This window comes from Cydia pomonella, chromosome 12 (assembly GCF_033807575.1).
Source record: "Cydia pomonella isolate Wapato2018A chromosome 12, ilCydPomo1, whole genome shotgun sequence".
Classification (NCBI taxonomy): Eukaryota; Metazoa; Arthropoda; class Insecta; order Lepidoptera; family Tortricidae; genus Cydia; species Cydia pomonella.
In genome coordinates this window covers 14,210,627-14,227,820 of record NC_084714.1, presented here as the reverse complement: position 1 = coordinate 14,227,820, position 17,194 = coordinate 14,210,627, and the positions used below count along the sequence as shown (strand labels likewise).

At 37.2% G+C, this 17,194-nt stretch overlaps 1 long non-coding RNA gene across 1 annotated transcript; it reads left to right on the top strand.

The window, feature by feature from the left end:
• Positions 1-2,273: 2,273 nt before the first annotated feature.
• On the top strand, positions 2,274-10,594 carry LOC133523670 (uncharacterized). Its single transcript, XR_009800265.1, has 2 exons — positions 2,274-3,242; positions 9,132-10,594. It is a non-coding gene; the product is annotated as an uncharacterized LOC133523670 (long non-coding RNA).
• The last annotated feature ends 6,600 nt before the right edge of the window (positions 10,595-17,194 follow it).

Below are 17,194 nucleotides of genomic sequence, written 5' to 3'. Positions count from 1 at the left end.
GGAACCTACTGCAGTCGCTATTGCACAATACTCTAACGTCCATAAACCGTGTCCAGTAGTCAGTTCACGCTGACCTGCCAATATTGTGATCAACTATCAATTTCACTCATCCAGTTACAGTAAATTTATTAAAATGAACTTTTCGTGTAAAATTTGTTTAACTTAATCTTTAATTTAACATAGACCCCAGGTGCAATGGGTTTTAGATTTGACTTAAAGAGATGGCATCCGGGGCATAAAATTCCTAAAAAAAAACAAGAATTTGACACAATTCTATGTGTAGTATAAAAAATCGCTCGTGCCAATATTGATACCCGAGCAAGCGAAAGATTTTAAAATTGAACCACGAGCGTAGCGAGTGGTTCGAGAAGTGGAATCTTGAGCGTTGCGAATGTTTCATTTCAAGGCACGAGGGTTAGTCAAACTTTGCTTCCGAGTGAAACAAAATTTTTCACCACACCAACGCGAGGAAAATACTAACTATGAAATACCAAAAAAATCAAACCAAATCAAATCCCAATGAACGTAATATGTATTATTTAAAAGTCAATTCCACCAGCTAACACAAGGAAACAACTCAAAATTTGCATGTGATTACTTTGCCCCACATGTGGATAAAATGCAACTTTCGCATTAGTTTTTGAACAATCAAGAAGGCAACCAGTTGGTGTAGTGAAAAAAACATTTTTGGCGTTTTTGTTCTTATACGTATATCGACCTATCCAACGACACCCCATATCCTATGATATGGGGTGTCGTTGGATAGGTCTTTCAAAATGAATACTGGTTTTTACGACCATTTTTTTGAAATATAAATATTTTAGGAAATAATTGCTTCGTAAGAAAAAAAAGATGTGTCGTCGTCGAATTTTTTGCTAGGGAACTTGGGATTTAACCCTTTTCCAGGCATAGTACGATTTATCGACCACATACGCGCCATTAGAATTTCAACTTTAGCATTCGGATTTAAGGTTCAACTTACAGGAAACGTCACTTTCAGGAAATGTCACTTGTCTTCAAATGCTGGATTAATTGGAATATATTTGGATTTTTTGGGAAAACCTTGTAGATTGGTGCGGCCTGGAAAAGGGTTAACTCCTCTTTTGGGGAGATAAAACGTAGTTTTGCACTTCTCACCAGTAGTTGAATTGGTAAGACTTGGTACTAGGAATAGGCGCTCTAACCACGACCTGAATGGTATCTTGCGGGGTGACTGAATCGGAATCAGGATTGAATTTCGGGCCTCGTGACGCGAACTGCTTGCGGCGCCTGCTTCTCGAACTGTTTCACACAGGAAGCCCCCTTTGGTTAGGGTTGCCATATGAAAAAAAAATAATAAACCCTAAAAATCCTCGTATTTCCTGAATGGCCCTTAACGGCATCTCAAAGGTTTTCACCGATCGAATCGAAGTGATAGATTTTTTTGTGATTATTTTTTTGAGAATTTTTCAAATGGCTTATTCATGGGGGTTTACAACCTTTTAATTTGATAAAGCACTATATTTTGCCAAGAAACTTTTGATATACAAACAATTAAGCGTAGTGAAGAAAACTTTTATACTTATAATAATAGTTATAATGGTCGTACACAGCAACGATACAATTTTTCTTACAATAAAGCAAAGGTTCTGAATATAATAATATAATGTTACCGTTTACGATAGCATAAAAACTTATAAAGTGACTATTTTGTGCCCTTATGCTTTATCGTGACGATAAACCAAGTGGTATGTGGTCGACCACGCTAAAGTATAAAAGCACCCATATAATCTCCCTTATTCCAGAATCTACAGCATAACCTTGCCTTTCCTTTGTGTTTTAAAAAAAAACCCTAACACTCGCCAACTCTCAAATGTATGTCTTATAGGAAAGAAATCTCCATATACCAAAAAGTGTCATCAAAAAAGCGGCCAAGTGCGAGTCGTACTCGCGCATGAAGGGTTCCGTACCATTTGAGACGTATTAAAAAAAAATCTACTTGCTAGATCTTGTTCAACATTTTACCACTTTGGACACACATTTTACCACTTTGGAAGTGTCTCTCGCGCAAACTATTCAGTTTAGAAAAAAATGATATTAGGAACCTAAATATCATTTTTGAAGACCTATCTATAGATACCCCACACGTATGGGTTTGAAAATTTTTTTTTAATTTTATGACGTATTAAAAAAAAAACTACTCACTAGATCTCGTTCGAACCAATTTTATGTATATGGTATATCATATATTTTTTTTAGATTTTTCATTCTGTTATTTTAGAAGTTACAGGGGGGGGGGGGGGGACACACATTTTACCACTTTGGAAGTGTCTCTCGCGCAAACTATTCATTTTAGAAAAAAATTATATTAGAAACCTCAATATCATTTTTGAAGACCTATCCATAGATACCCCACACGTATGGGTTTGATGAAAAAAGATTTTTTGAGTTTCAGTTCTAAGTATGGGGAACCCCCAAAATTTATTGTTTTTTTTTCTATTTTTGTGTGAACATCTTAATGCGGTTCATAGAATACATCCACTTACTAAGTTTGAACAGTATAGCTCTTATAGTTTTGGAAAAAAGTGGCTGTGACAGAATCGGACAGACAGACGGACATGACGAATCTATAAGGGTTCCGTTTTTTGCCATTTGGCTACGGAACCCTAAAAACCTTAAATAGGTGGTGCTACAATACCTAGAGTACTTGAACAAAAAATCAAATCATAGACAGCGCACTTCACTCCGTCAATAACGCCGAGGTTCTTAGCACGTAGTGATTATATGCTCTTTGGTTCTTAGCTACTCTAGCGCTACTGTGGAGATATTTGGAACTATTATTTATAGGCACTTATGCAACAGTTCTACCATAAGAGATGTCACTCCTCTTAATTCCACACTCCATAGTATGTCTTATGAGTCTTGCGGAAAGAGAAGAGACGTAGAATGTATAGGATGACTTACATATCTATTGATTACGAAAAATAACTCTTTGGCCTTTGGATTGCACTAACTGTCGCCCACTGTCGCCCCTATAGATGTTTTACTGGCCCTATGAAAACTGCTAGAAAAAATAAAAATAAATGACAAGTGTCAGTGTTATTGAAATTAGAAGAATACAAAATCATTCAGTCAAACGTAAAAACATTACAAAAAAGTTTCTCAAAACCTATAAAATGGAATTTCAGAATGCTTAAAATTATGAGTCAAGAAAAATCCACCATATGACAAAACAAAACGAAATTAACTAAAGCATATTATGGGTGAGTTTGTAGAGTGAGGTTAACTGTTATTGAGTAAGTTACTTTATCGCCCTAATTGACAGCTTTGTACAAAAGGAACCTGCAAATAGGTAGTCCACATATTTTCGGAAGCCAGCTGCCTTACGACTGCCACTCACACGCAAACCAGCATACAAATGTCACACATATAGGTACAAAAGTTCAATCATAAGGGAAGAGCAGGCATGAACGTAAAGAATATTGTATACAACTAAAAACGAATACCCAATTAATTAAAATTCGGTTAAAAGTATGGTGACCCAGGGGAGTTTTGAATTTTGATAAGCAAGTAAGAATATGATTCACTTCCCTTTAGTCACTTTATAGTATGTCCAGCAATGTAGCAGTATATCAAGACACAAAACAAATATAATTCTTAAGTACATCACCCCTGAAATTTTCTTGACTTCCGTCTATCTGTCAGAACCTTTATCTCGAGAACGCGTGAAGGTATCGACTTTAAATGAAAAAAAATCGCGTCATAAAAATATTCTTCGTAATCAGAACACGATATGTACCGACTATGCCCTTAAACGGATACCCACTATTTTTGTTTTACCTTGGATAGTATTTATTAGTTGTTATTAGTATTTATTGTGTAACAACGGTAGGCGTGGACATAATTATATGCGTGCCCAAATTTTTTTTTACGTTTTTTATACTTTTACTAGAACCCTCGGTGGGTGAGTCCAGCTCGCACTAGTGCGGTTATTTTTTTCTTTCAGAGTGATTATTTCCAAAATAAAAACACTTGAAGATCTCGATTAGTTTTGAGTTATATCCAAGCATACCTCACGCTATAGGAAGCGAAAAATAAAATCATTCCTACTTTACGTCTAAGTATTTTTTTCTAAGTTTTTATTTTACCACTTTGTCAATGCGTTGTTAGTTTATATCTATGCAAGATTGCAACTGTTTAGTACTAACGAATCGTATGACTAGTAACGATTAACGATCACGTAGTAAAGCCTCGGACTCACTGACTTGACTACGCAACCATAAAACACATCAAATTTTAAACAAACTTGTTACGTTCATCCCTGGTCTACCCAAATATAGATATCATGTTCTCTCTCAATCACAATCCATCTAGGTACAAACAGCAACACTCTTCACTCTCCAGTAGTGGACCTTATGTCTTGTGTAATAAGGTCCACCGATGGACAGTTAACAGTGTCGGCGATGGTAAGTACTGGTAAAAAAAAATACTTCTTTTAGATGAAGATTCCGAGAACTTCATTTGGCTTTTACTCCCAAATTAAAGGGGTATAATTTTTTTTAAGTACTTAAGTACAAATTAAATACCAATTGAGTATCAAATTCTCATAAAATAAAGATGCCGAAACGCTATGTTGGGTTGCCAGAGAGCATGAAGTTAATATAGAATATATAGTAATATGTATACGTGCATAGAAAAGCGAAACCCTCACCTTTTTCTTCTCCGTGTTAATGTCTACAAACATACATAGGCAACGCTGAAAGTTCTTAGAGAAGGCCACAGAGAAATCATATAGCAAAACGCAACGAGGCATATAGTTCATGAGGTATGAGTAAGTTTTTCGGTTATCATTTATATTTAGGGATTGCTGGCATTGAACTCTAATACAGCAACTTTATACATTAGCGTTTGCATCAAATCCGGTAAGTAGTTCTGATTTGTTGCAGGCTTATTTATGATGTTAGCCCAATGAATAATCCAAGTTTGTGACCTCGAGCCCCGAACGCAACTTTGTCAAAAAGCTTTGTTTGACCTTAGGAACGATCGTGCTAAGTGGCACGCGGTGCGGCATCACCTGAGACAAAAGTGCATACTCACTGCTATTGTAAGTAAGTTTGAAAAAAATTATAAACTTTGAAAGGCTATATCTCGAAAACAATTCTAGTCTCCTATTGTAGCAAAGGCTCTAGCCGCAATCCTATAGTGAAACTGCCCCTGGCTGAAATGTATACCTTTCTTAGAAGCGTTAATTGGTCTTATTATAAGATATCATTTTACAATATTTCAAGCCTGGAATCCCCTTGGTTTGGATAAAAAAACAAAAATATATAAAATCTTTTTTAATTTTTCTAAGCTAAACTAATGGTTAGATTTCTTTGAAATTCGGATTATACATGGCACTAATAGCAATACATTTTCAAAATAAATCAAGGTTCTAACTTATTTACAAAGGCCTAAAAAATTTTTTTTTTTGTTTAATTTTTTTTTTTTTATTTACAAGAGGGCGACAACCTCAATTTTTAGGTATTTAATGCACAATACAATATTGTATGAAATATATTTTTTTCATAAAAATCAATTTGTGGCAACAAGGTAAAAATGTCTTACTAATGCAGGCCATTCGACTTAAGGCGTCTGTAGGTTACACATTGGGCCAACGTACTTGGCTCATTGTGTACTTCCGCCTTTACAACCATTATGACCAACCATCATGGTAGACATTTCTTATTTTATTGGCCTCGGTATGTAATCTACCATTGCTGTACGTAAACAACTACTACGTCAACATTCCTATTATGAAATACGCAATACTGCATTAAAAATATATACTTAGTGTAAACAATTTTTCTGCTCGACTAGCTGCTACTGGTCTTCTTCTTCCTCGCGTTGTCCCGGCATTTGCCACGGCTCATGGGAGCCTGGGGTCCGCTTGACAACTAATCCCAAGATTTGGCGTAGGCACTAGTTTTTACGAAAGCGACTGCCATCAGACCTTCCAACCCAGAGGATAAACTAGGCCTTCTTGTTGGGATTAGTCCGGTTTCCTCACGATGTTTTCCTTCACCGAAAAGCGACTGGGAAATATCAAATGATATTTCGTACATAAGTTCCGAAAAACTCATTGGTACGAGCCGGGGTTTGAACCCGCGACCTCCGGATTGCAAGTCGCACGCTCTTACCGCTAGGCCACCAGCGCTTCGACTAGCTGCTACTGGTAATACCTACTAAATGGTTGTAAAGGCGGAAGTACACAATGAGCCAAGTACGTTGGCCCAATGTGTAACCTACAGACGCCTTAAGTCGAATGGCCTGCATTAGTAAGACATTTTTACCTTGTTGCCACAAATGGATTTTTATGAAAAAAAAATATTTCATACAATATTGTATTGTGCATTAAATACCTAAAACTTGAGGTTGTCGCCCTCTTATAAATAATAAAAAAAAAATTAAAACAAAAAAAAAAATTTTTTTAGGCCTTTGTAAATAAGTTAGAACCTTGATTTTTTTTTTTAAATGTATTGCTATTAGTGCCATGTATAATCCGAATTTCAAAGAAATCTAACCATTAGTTTAGCTAAGAAAAATTAAAAAGGTTTTATATATTTTTGTTTTTTTATCCAAACCAAGGGGATTCCAGGCTTGAAATATTGTAAAATGATATCTTATAATAAGACCAATTAACGCTTCTAAGAAAGGTATACATTTCAGCCAGGGGCAGTTTCACTATAGGATTGCGGCTAGACCCTTTAGTCTACTTTAAAAACGCCCGAGACGGTACTATAATAAAATATTTTTGCCATTAGGCTACGGAACCCTAAAAACTAGTGCTTTAGGGTTATAATCGCCCAAATCTTTAAAAAACCGAAATTTTCGCGGTTTTTACGAATTTTAACAACTAAGGCGTTCGACGCTCGAGGTCACAAACTTGGATTATTCATTAAGCCAAACATCAAAAAAAAGTCTGTCAAAAAATCAGAACTTCCAGATTTGACGCAAACGAACCCCGTTACAAAAGGCGACAAAGTTGCTGGATTACTTAATGTATTTTTGATCCAAAAAAATTCATGTCATTATTTTATCTGTTTTTAGGGTTCCGTAGCCAAATGGCAAAAAACGGAACCCTTATAGATTCGTCATGTCCGTCTGTCTGTCCGATTCTGTCACAGCCACTTTTTTCCGAAACTATAAAAGCTATACTGTTCAAACTTGGTAAGTAGATGTATTCTATGAACCGCATTATGATGTTTACACAAAAATAGAAAGAAAACAATAAATTTTGGGGGTTCCCCATACTTAGAACTGAAACTCAAAAAATCTTTTTTCATCAAACCCATACGTGTGGGGTATCTATGGATAGGTCTTTAAAAATGATATTGAGGTTTCTAATATCATTTTTTTCTAAACTGAATAGTTTGCGCGAGAGACACTTCCAAAGTGGTAAAAAGTGTGTCCCCCCCCCCCCCCCCGTAACTTCTAAAATAACAGAATGAAAAATCTAAAAAAAATATATGATATACATTGCCATGCAAACTTCCACCGAAAATTGGTTCGAACGAGATCTAGTAAGTAGTTTTTTTTTAATACGTCATAAAAATTTAAAAAAAAATTTTTTTTCATCAAACCCATACGTGTGGGGTATCTAAGGATAGGTCTTCAAAAATGATATTTAGGTTTCTAATATCATTTTTTTCTAAACTGAATAGTTTGCGCGAGATACACTTCCAAAGTGAAAAAAAGTGTGTCCCCCCCCCCTGTAACTTCTTAAATAACAGAATGAAAAATCTAAAAAAAATATATGATATACATTACCATGCAAACTTCCAACGAAAATTGGTTTGAACCAGATCTAGTAAGTAGTTTTTTTAATACGTCATAAATGGTACGGAACCCTTCATGGGCGAGTCCGACTCGCACTTGGCCGCTTTTTTCACTGTGGGCTCAGTCAACAACAGTATTACAATAGGCTTTAGTATATTTTTACAATGAAGCCCAGTTCTTGCACGATTGTTTACACTTTGAATTTCACATTTAATCGCTTTCGTGATTCTTTAACCTTTTGACCGCCAAAGACGTCATATGACGTGCGCGGCTACAGCCCAATATCAACCTTCATGCGTACCGACAAGGTTGACGATTACGCGCCGCGTGCGATAGGCGTGGCGTTCAAAAGGTTAAGGGATAATCATATACACTGAAGCACGCCATTTAACAGCGCCGTCAAAAGTTTACATCGCAGTTGTGCGGTTAATATAAATGAAAAACGATGCATTCATCAGAGTTTTAGTATTTCTTATGCATTGATACTTAAGCATTAAAAAATTAAATCTCAATGGGTACCTCATGAATTTAATACATAGCTTTTGAGGACCCAAGATCGCCATACAAAAAAGGCTTTGGGAGATTAAGCAGTGCGCGTTTTGGGGCGATCCTGTCCTAATGAAAATTTGTTACACGTTATCAGAAAGAGTTAAAGCACGCGCACTAAACTAAAGAGTAATGGCTTAACTATAACAGTTTACTCTATTCTGAAAACTTTCAGTTTGCTCCTGGTATGTGTTTACACAAATCGCGCGTTTGATGTATCTTATCTACCTAGCTTTTCAATGTAGTAGTGGGCATTGAACTTTTGTACAAAGTTGTGAATTTATTTCTCAATACGACGTCGAATAAAAAAGTTTTAACAAAGATTTTTAGTATTTTCTACTTACCTGCAACTAGGTGTTTTGCTGTATCAAATTTAAACGAAGTCTAGAGAGTCTTTGATTATCCATAGATTTTACCAGAACTGATGATTGAATTTTTTTTTCTTTTAAATTTAGTATAACATTTGAAGCTGGAGCTGTATTCGGGCCAACCACCAGATCTACCAATTTAAGATGTCATGTTCGGGTCCCCCATCGAGAAAATTAGGTGAGTAGGTATCTATGTTTTGTTATGGTTTTACACACTCATAACTGCATGTTTATGCATTAAATTCGTCGCTGTATCCGTGTCGGTTTGAAGCTTATAGATGTTGTCCATTGAAGTAGGTAGGTAGGGCAGCCTTTTTGTTATCCAGTGATTTTGAGAGAGTGGTGCCAGAACAGATATATCTTGACAGGTAAGTTAATTGATTATTATTTTTAAGTGAGTGGCAGTTAAATTGTTTTCAGAGTAACATATATTGCTAGCGATGTCGCCCGCTATCCACCCGCCCTGCACCCCGAGCGCATCATGTGCTCCCCCGCGATGCCATCCGTCGCTACCCCAGTGTTCCAGGCCGGAAGACTGTTTGAGGAAAACCACATTAGCAGGCATACGACCCTGTCGAAGCGCCGCTTCTATCATGGCTACAAGGTCCAGGACGTCATGTGGCTCGTGTGATAAATTTAAAGGACAAAATATCTCGAATCCTAGAAAAGCATCGTTAATTCAAAAGTACCTTAATAGAAAGTCTCGGGAATCAAGAATGATAAATAAAGATAGGCTGGAAGGGACGAATCGTTATTCGGAATATAAGAGAAGACAAGGGCGCCAACGATCGCAGGAGGAATGTTGTGCAGGGAAAGGTCACCGAGGCAGATTGCGGCAGTCTACCGAACGGCGCCGGCAGCCCTTCTGCCGGCGCTGCTGCGCGGCGTGGTGCTGCCGCTGCTGCCGGGAGTGCTGCCAGCCGTGCTGTGATAAGTGCTGCATTCCGTGCTGCGCCGCGTGTTGGTATGGCTGCTGCGTGAAATGCTGGCGTCGCTACTGTCGTTGCATAAAATGCACAATAATCTGACGTCCAAATCCCGATTTGATTTAAGACACTCCATGATCCATGACAAAAAGTGGTCGTGCATATTTATGATAAAATATATCTGATAATTTAATCTGATATATTATAAAAATCAATATATACATATATATTGTGCACTTATCAGGAAGTTTTCGCGGCACATATTTTTAACTTTTTGTGCCAATAGCATCTTTGACAAATTTCACTCGCTCTCTACTACAAAATCAAAATTGTAGGTAATCATATGTACATAATATATTGATAAGCTGTTTTGCGCATTGAATAATATAATTTTACTAAAAATGCGTTAGTTAACTGATTTCTCTACTCGGTGCAGTCCATGCTGTAAAAGTAGTTTTTATAATATAATAAGTTTTCAGAGCATGGACAGCACTGAGTCAAGTCGAGACATCAGTTAACTAATGTGTTATGCATCAGGTAATAACGGAGGCCCTTACCTACAGCCCCAAATTGAGATAAATAATATCATGTTATCATCTAGTGTAAATAGATTAGATAATCTAATAAAGAATAAAACGGCTCGTCTATAATATAAAAAATATACCTATTATTTAAAGGTAGAAGAGCAGCACAATCTGTCAGAAGACGCTATACAAAAGATGACAAATATGTTGAAATATGTAATGCGAACAAATAATATGATTGCTTGTTTTTTAAACGTTATAAGTAAAAGTAACGGATTAAAAAAAAAACAACTAGCTGTACAAAATCATCCACAACAACTTTTTAAGTGGACAATCTGCATGAAGCCTAAACCCCTATTTTGATAGAAATAAGTGTTCCTTTAAATATGCGTCGTGTGCAACGTGTGTCTATTAATAAATTTCATATCTCATACACGAAAGTGGTTTATTGTTTACTAACCTATAATCTATACCTATATGTATGATTCGGGACAAAAGTAGGTACGTTTGAACTCTTTGAACCTTAGGACTTAAAAATGGTCCATTCCTGATAGATCATAAGAAACCATATACCTACCGGCTCAAATCTTCACAAAACGGTTCCAGATTACGATTTATTATCATATACTAGCGATCTGATCCGACCCGCCCCGGGTAAACCTTAACAAATTATACTCTAACCTTCCTCAACAGTCACTTTAATGATATATGAAAACCGTATGAAAATCGGTTTAGTAGTTTATGAGTTTACCGCGAACATACGGACAGACAGACGTGGCAGGGGACTTAGCTTTATAAAGTTTAGTGATTCCGCTAATAAAATTAGTGCCTTTTTTCACGTAGTTATAATACACTTACTATTATCACTCAAACGCCAAGCTCCCGGGCGCAAGCGAGCTAATGTAAACCTTATTTGAACGTGTGAAGGTTACTTTGACAACGTACGTCATGAGTCATGCATGACTCATGACACCTATAGTTGTCTTTGGCGCTGTGGGCACGAATAGTAACGACGCGGGTTCTTGGCGTTCAAAGGGTTAAACGGTTGCACCAGACGTCAACGTCCTCGTATTTAAAATGTTTGTTAGTTTTCTGTGGCATGACGTCCACCTCCGCCATATTTAACATTGACCGATTCATTGGTTTGGTTGTGCGTTGCGCAAGTTGTGCATCCTACTCCATGCCATGTTAGAATTGAAATTTCTTAAAAATGTTTTCTACCCATGCAACTGTGTTAAAACTACCATAACAGTACTGTGACATTTCAGCTACATACTCCGTAAAGGGAATAAAACCTTGCGTGTCCGCGCCATCATGCAGCGCCCACAAGCACCGGCCTCGGCCCGCGCCCTGCCCGAGGCCCGACGAGTGCTACAAACAATGCATCAGGAGGAAGCAGAAATGCCCCAGTGCCATGGAAGTCGTCACTCGCGCAGGGTCTCGGTGCCGCTGTGACCTGGCGCAGGCCCGAAGCAGCCGATACACAAGGAAGAAGGCAGGCAGATCAAAATGCGAAATGCAGAAACATAGAACGCGAATCAAAAATGCTTATAAAAGGAGGTCGATGATATCTCGATGGCGCCCACAAGATAAAGGATGCTGCACACGTAAGTGTCCTGGGTGTTGTCAAGGTTGTACGATTTTATGATCGTGTTTAATAACTGTCGGTAAGGTATCCAATCAGGTTCAAATTTATCACTCTTGGACAAAATTTCAGTTTGTAACTTCCAGCGATTTTTTTGTGTTATACTTCATATCAGGCTGATCTATTCAACTGTCTCCCTATGTTATGACACTTTAGATTGAGAACAATTATACCTTTTCCCAGATTATTATGAGCCCTTCATTTACGTAGCATCTTTGCTGCTGACTATACTAAACATGCAATAAAACTTAGTGAACTAAGCGCAGCTACTATCAATCACAGACAGGTAACTCATTATCTATACTATCCTCAAACCAAAATGACGACCGAGATCATATTACCATTTTTTCTCTCCTGCATAGCCGTAATGCATGAAATGTGAAGTTTTATGACTCCGGTCGTCAGTTTGGTTCGCGGATAGTATAGCAAGCATGTGCAGTCTACAACAGAAATAGCTAAGCGCATAATATTCAAAATCATCTACTCTTTTTTTTTTCAAGAGAATAAAATCTAGATATTTTTTATTATGTTATTCTATTTAACTATTTCTGCTGCTGGATGTAATTAAATGCAAAAATATGCTTTACTTCGGCGATAAACGTTACTGTTTTCAAAGGGCAGGAGTAAATCTACTGATAAGTACTGACTATTTGTTGAACTCTATTACTTACACTGTACGTATTTTTTTTTGTATCATAGTATCTGTGACTGGTTGTAAAATAGGAAGCGATGGTGAGCGGTGTGTTATGTTACTTATAATTCACGAAGACGATCAATCCTCATTTTCCCCTTGTTCACTCAAGTTCGTACCAAAAATAAACATGACACACTGAAATGGCTGTTTTATTGTATTACAATATTTACAATAGGGGCAATCTATTTTAAGGCTACCTGACCACTGAGGTGGAGATACCAATAGCATTGGTTTGGATGTAATCCAGCGGAGCGGAGAAGAGATGTGGATTAACATTACAACCAATGCTATTTGGTTGATACCGTCACGTCAAAGGGTAGCCTAAATATTATCTGTTAAAATAGTATTTTATATAATCATGATATATTTAATAGAAAGCTTTTCAGTCGACTACCGTGTTTAGGCAACGAAGCTTGCTGAGTTGCCTAAGTAAGGTACGAGATTGAAAAGCTTGATTATATCACTATATATTGACAATAATGATGATGATATAAGCTTTTCAATAGTCTATTGTTTACAATACTTTTTCTACGAATGATCTAAAATATAACTTTTTTATACTATAAATAAAACCAAAATAATTAATGAAAATTAGTAAGTATCTCAGTAGACAAAAATGTAGTATGTACAATAGTACATTTCGATGCTAGTGCAGAAAGTATATCATTACACGAGTACCGAGATATATCTAAGGTGTTAGGAAACTAACATTAACACTCATAAGTAGTCATGAATTGGAACACGTGGAAAAGTAAAAAGCACTAGTTCGCGAAATACAACTTCCGCACGCTAAACAGCTACGTAAAGTAGCACTTTTTGAGCAACTGTATTAAAAAGAATATTACAGTTGAATTGGGGGTAGGGAATGCAACCGAGTGATGAAAAAACCATAGTATCGAGTTTAACCGTCGGTTTTTAACCGATGCAAAACCGAGGTCAAGTTCGGTTAAAAATCGCGGTTTCGAGTTTTTAACTTTTCATCAAAAATCAACCTTTTCTTTGAATCTAGGTCTCAAATCAATAATTTAAGGCATAAATGTAATTACCTGATTCTAGAAAGTGAAAGGTAGGTTTTTTTCACAGAATTTCTTGATTAATTAAGTTCCCTAAAGCAATACTTGTATCAACATCCAGGTCTGATGATTTCCAATTGACAATTAGTAAAATGGTTGACTGGTAGAGAATGCCTTAAGGCATTAAGTCCGCCATTTGTACCTTCATGTATTGTGCAATAAAGATTAAATAAATAAATAAAATAAACATGTTGAATCAAACTAGTGTTTTTTTGACGAAATAAGATAAATAAAGAACATTATATATGGAACTTATATCAAAAACTGTAATGATGGGCGTACCGGTCTACGACCCTGGATATCTGAATCGCTCTTACTTATAGCTGGGATTTTGACGGACGTCCGGCGGACCACCTTCCTCACAAATCTCACAATCGACCATGATCGCGATCCAATACACCGATCTCTAAAGCCCCCTCCAGCTATGCGCGTGAATCGCGCCGCGACTTTGCGGAGCGAACATACCGCGACGTTGATGTAGACTCCACGCTTGCAGAACTTCACGGCGATTTCGCAGTTTGGTTCGCGGCAAGATGGCGCCGAAGCGTCAGCTGGGCGGCTACCGGGAAAATCGTAATTCGTCAATTGCGGGCATTTTTCTCTGTCACTCTAATTACGTCTTAGTGAGAGTAAAAGAGAAAGATCCCCGCAATTTGCGAATTTCGGTTTTCGCGGTAGGCCCCCAGATCGGATTTAGTTTGCGGCAAGGCACTGATTCAAACTGGGAACTGTCAAATTGATTTTTGGTTGATCAAGTCAGATCAAGTTCGCACCCAATAACCAAGTAGCCGCCATAGAAGTTTATGACAGTTTAACAGTCTCGTGAGCGAATCGCGGCGCGAAGCGATTACGAGTGTGGAGTCTTGCAAGTTCGCGCTTCGCGTCTCCTTTGACGCGGGCCAAATACCGACAAAAAACGGGGAATAAGGCGTGAAGGCGTGAACAATCTGCGAAATCGACACGAGGGCCGTCCACACTCGCGTTCGCGACTTCGCGCCTCGATTTGCACACGAGTGTGGAGGGCCCTTAACAGCTTTTTCAACACACGCTCAAAACGACGTTTTTATTCCACCGATTTTTGGGTCATAATCCTAGACGCGTGCTTTTTCAGTATGTTATAACACACGTGCTTTTTCATTATATTATCCGACTGAGTTAAGAAGGGAACTGATTGCCAATGATATGCATGTAAACGGAGCCTTCTTAATTTGGTCGAGTAATACATTTTTTTATAACCAACTATTAGGTTTCAAATGTTCGTTCAAAGAGGTTTTATCACACCAAATATAATTTAAGATTAAATTACCTCGTAAATTACATTAATGAATAAACATAACATTTTATCGATTTGATCTCCATCCGTCGAATAGAAATACGAAAATATTAGCTTTTTTAAATTGGCTGTTTGTCGATTTCGTTCGCGCCTTTGCCTTGCGCGTGCATTGGAATCGTGCGTAAAAAAAATAACGCGCCAGCCATTATCCGTATTTGTCATAAAATTGGAATAGTTTTGCATTATGGAAGGTAGATGCCTCTACCTTCCATAAGCTGGAGGCTCGTCTTGTGCCTCGGCCACAGCCCCTAAGCTCGTCGAGCTAATCAATTTTGAACACAATCGACACGCTATAAGGTTTGTAACCGAATGGTCCCCGGCGAGCCCCTTTGACTCGTGCCCAAATTAAATTTTATATTGTATGTCCATGTGCCCAAAAGACCGCTCCGGACGCGAGCCCTGCGAGTGGCGAGACGAGCCACGAGCCCACAGTTTGATAACATTACATACACGTATCGCGGCTCGGCTCGCGACTCGTCTCGCCACGCGAGTGTAAAGCTATAGTGCCAATTACATCCACACTTTATCAGGCCTGATATCAGACCCGATTTCGGGCCTGAAAAAAAATATCTTTCCGTTTCACCAAATATCAGCACGTCGTTTACAATATCTAAAATGTAAAAAAAATGTTCATATGCAAAAATATCAAACATTGACCATTTTTGGCAATAAGAAACAAAGTATTTTTTACTTTGATATTTGGTGAAACGGAAAACGATTATCGATGATTATTATAAAAGCGGCACTTGAGCGCCAATCATATCCACCCTTTCCGATTTCGGGCCCGAAATCGGAAAGGGTGGATATGATTGACGCTCAAGTGCCGCTTTTATAATAAGCCCCATTTTTAAAACAATTATGGCCTGGATGAGAGTCCTTTAAGCCAAATAATCTGTGTATTCTGTTTGATGTGCCAGCAAGCAACCATATTGCCAGCTTTTTTCGATATCATTGTTGAAATCCTTGAAATCGATGCACAACTAAATGTTTTTATAACAACAAAGAAACCTACAAATCTTCTACAAATGCTTAAAAGAAAATTTCACTATTATTACAGCTTAAACTGTTATAAAATTCTCCGCCAAGTATCGATTATAGAATCGAAATACAAATCTTCACAATGATATTTGCGGGCGGTGTAGGAGAGGGGCGATTAATCAAGTCAAGTGAAGGGGGGAGACGGAGCTAGAGGGAGACACGAGACTGGAGAGAGTCAGAGATGTGTGAAAGAAAATGTAGTGACTGCTCGTAGTTGCGGGGATGTAGTTTTGATAAAAATATAGCGTTATTGACATAATTATCAATACACAAAAAGTGAATTATAGTCTAGCATTTCACAAATATATTTACAGCAAGTGTCTCTCTTTATATTAATATTTTGGTTGGTTTTATAATACGCTTGGCCCGGGTTATTGACGTTTCAATAGAGGTATCTCCTTGGAAAATTAAGCTTCCGAATGCTGTTTGTGTACAATATTTGTGGGCGTGTGAGAAGTCAATAAGAAAATCTGATACCGGAGAATTATACATTTACGTTGTGTTTGGTTAAAGTTCGTAAATTTTTTAGTGAATTTAGCGTTTCTCATGTGGCAAACCGGATTACCTCACCGTGGTGAAAATGTGACGCTGGTATAATTTAAGGTCAGTGTTAATTACGTTAAATCTTACCGAAAATAATACATGCATATATGCACATTTAGCTTCATATTTTTAGAGATGAAAAATTACAATTTACAAGTGAATATTTTGTACCTACTATTTAATTCTGTGTAAAAAACGGTTTTTACCTGCACTATAATATAATCTACCCACTTAGAAAAAAAACGTTAAACATGTGGAGACAAAAGTTGTAGATATGAGTGATAATACTGATAATGATAAGGTTTTGTTACACATTTAATTGTTTAAAAAACAACATCTCACCTATTTAGGGCCTCCACCCTGCTGTTTCCAGACTTGTCCAACTTTAGAGCCTGTTGGGTGATTTAAAGTACTTTTAGGTAAAACTGGTACACTTTGTATTCCAATCTAATTTAAGTATTGGAATAAGCAATAAAAATAATATATCAATTTTTTCCTTTATTGGTGATTAGGGAATGCAATCTCGTACCAAGATTGACGATTCAAGATCTTTATTGAGATTGAGTGTTTCGAGATCAAAACAAGATCAAGATTTGACAAAGTAATTAAAAATATGTTATTTTGATCAATAATCTATAAGAATTCCATATATTCTACTTATTTAGGGTATGTTATGTTTATTATATGTATTTTAAAAATAAAAACAA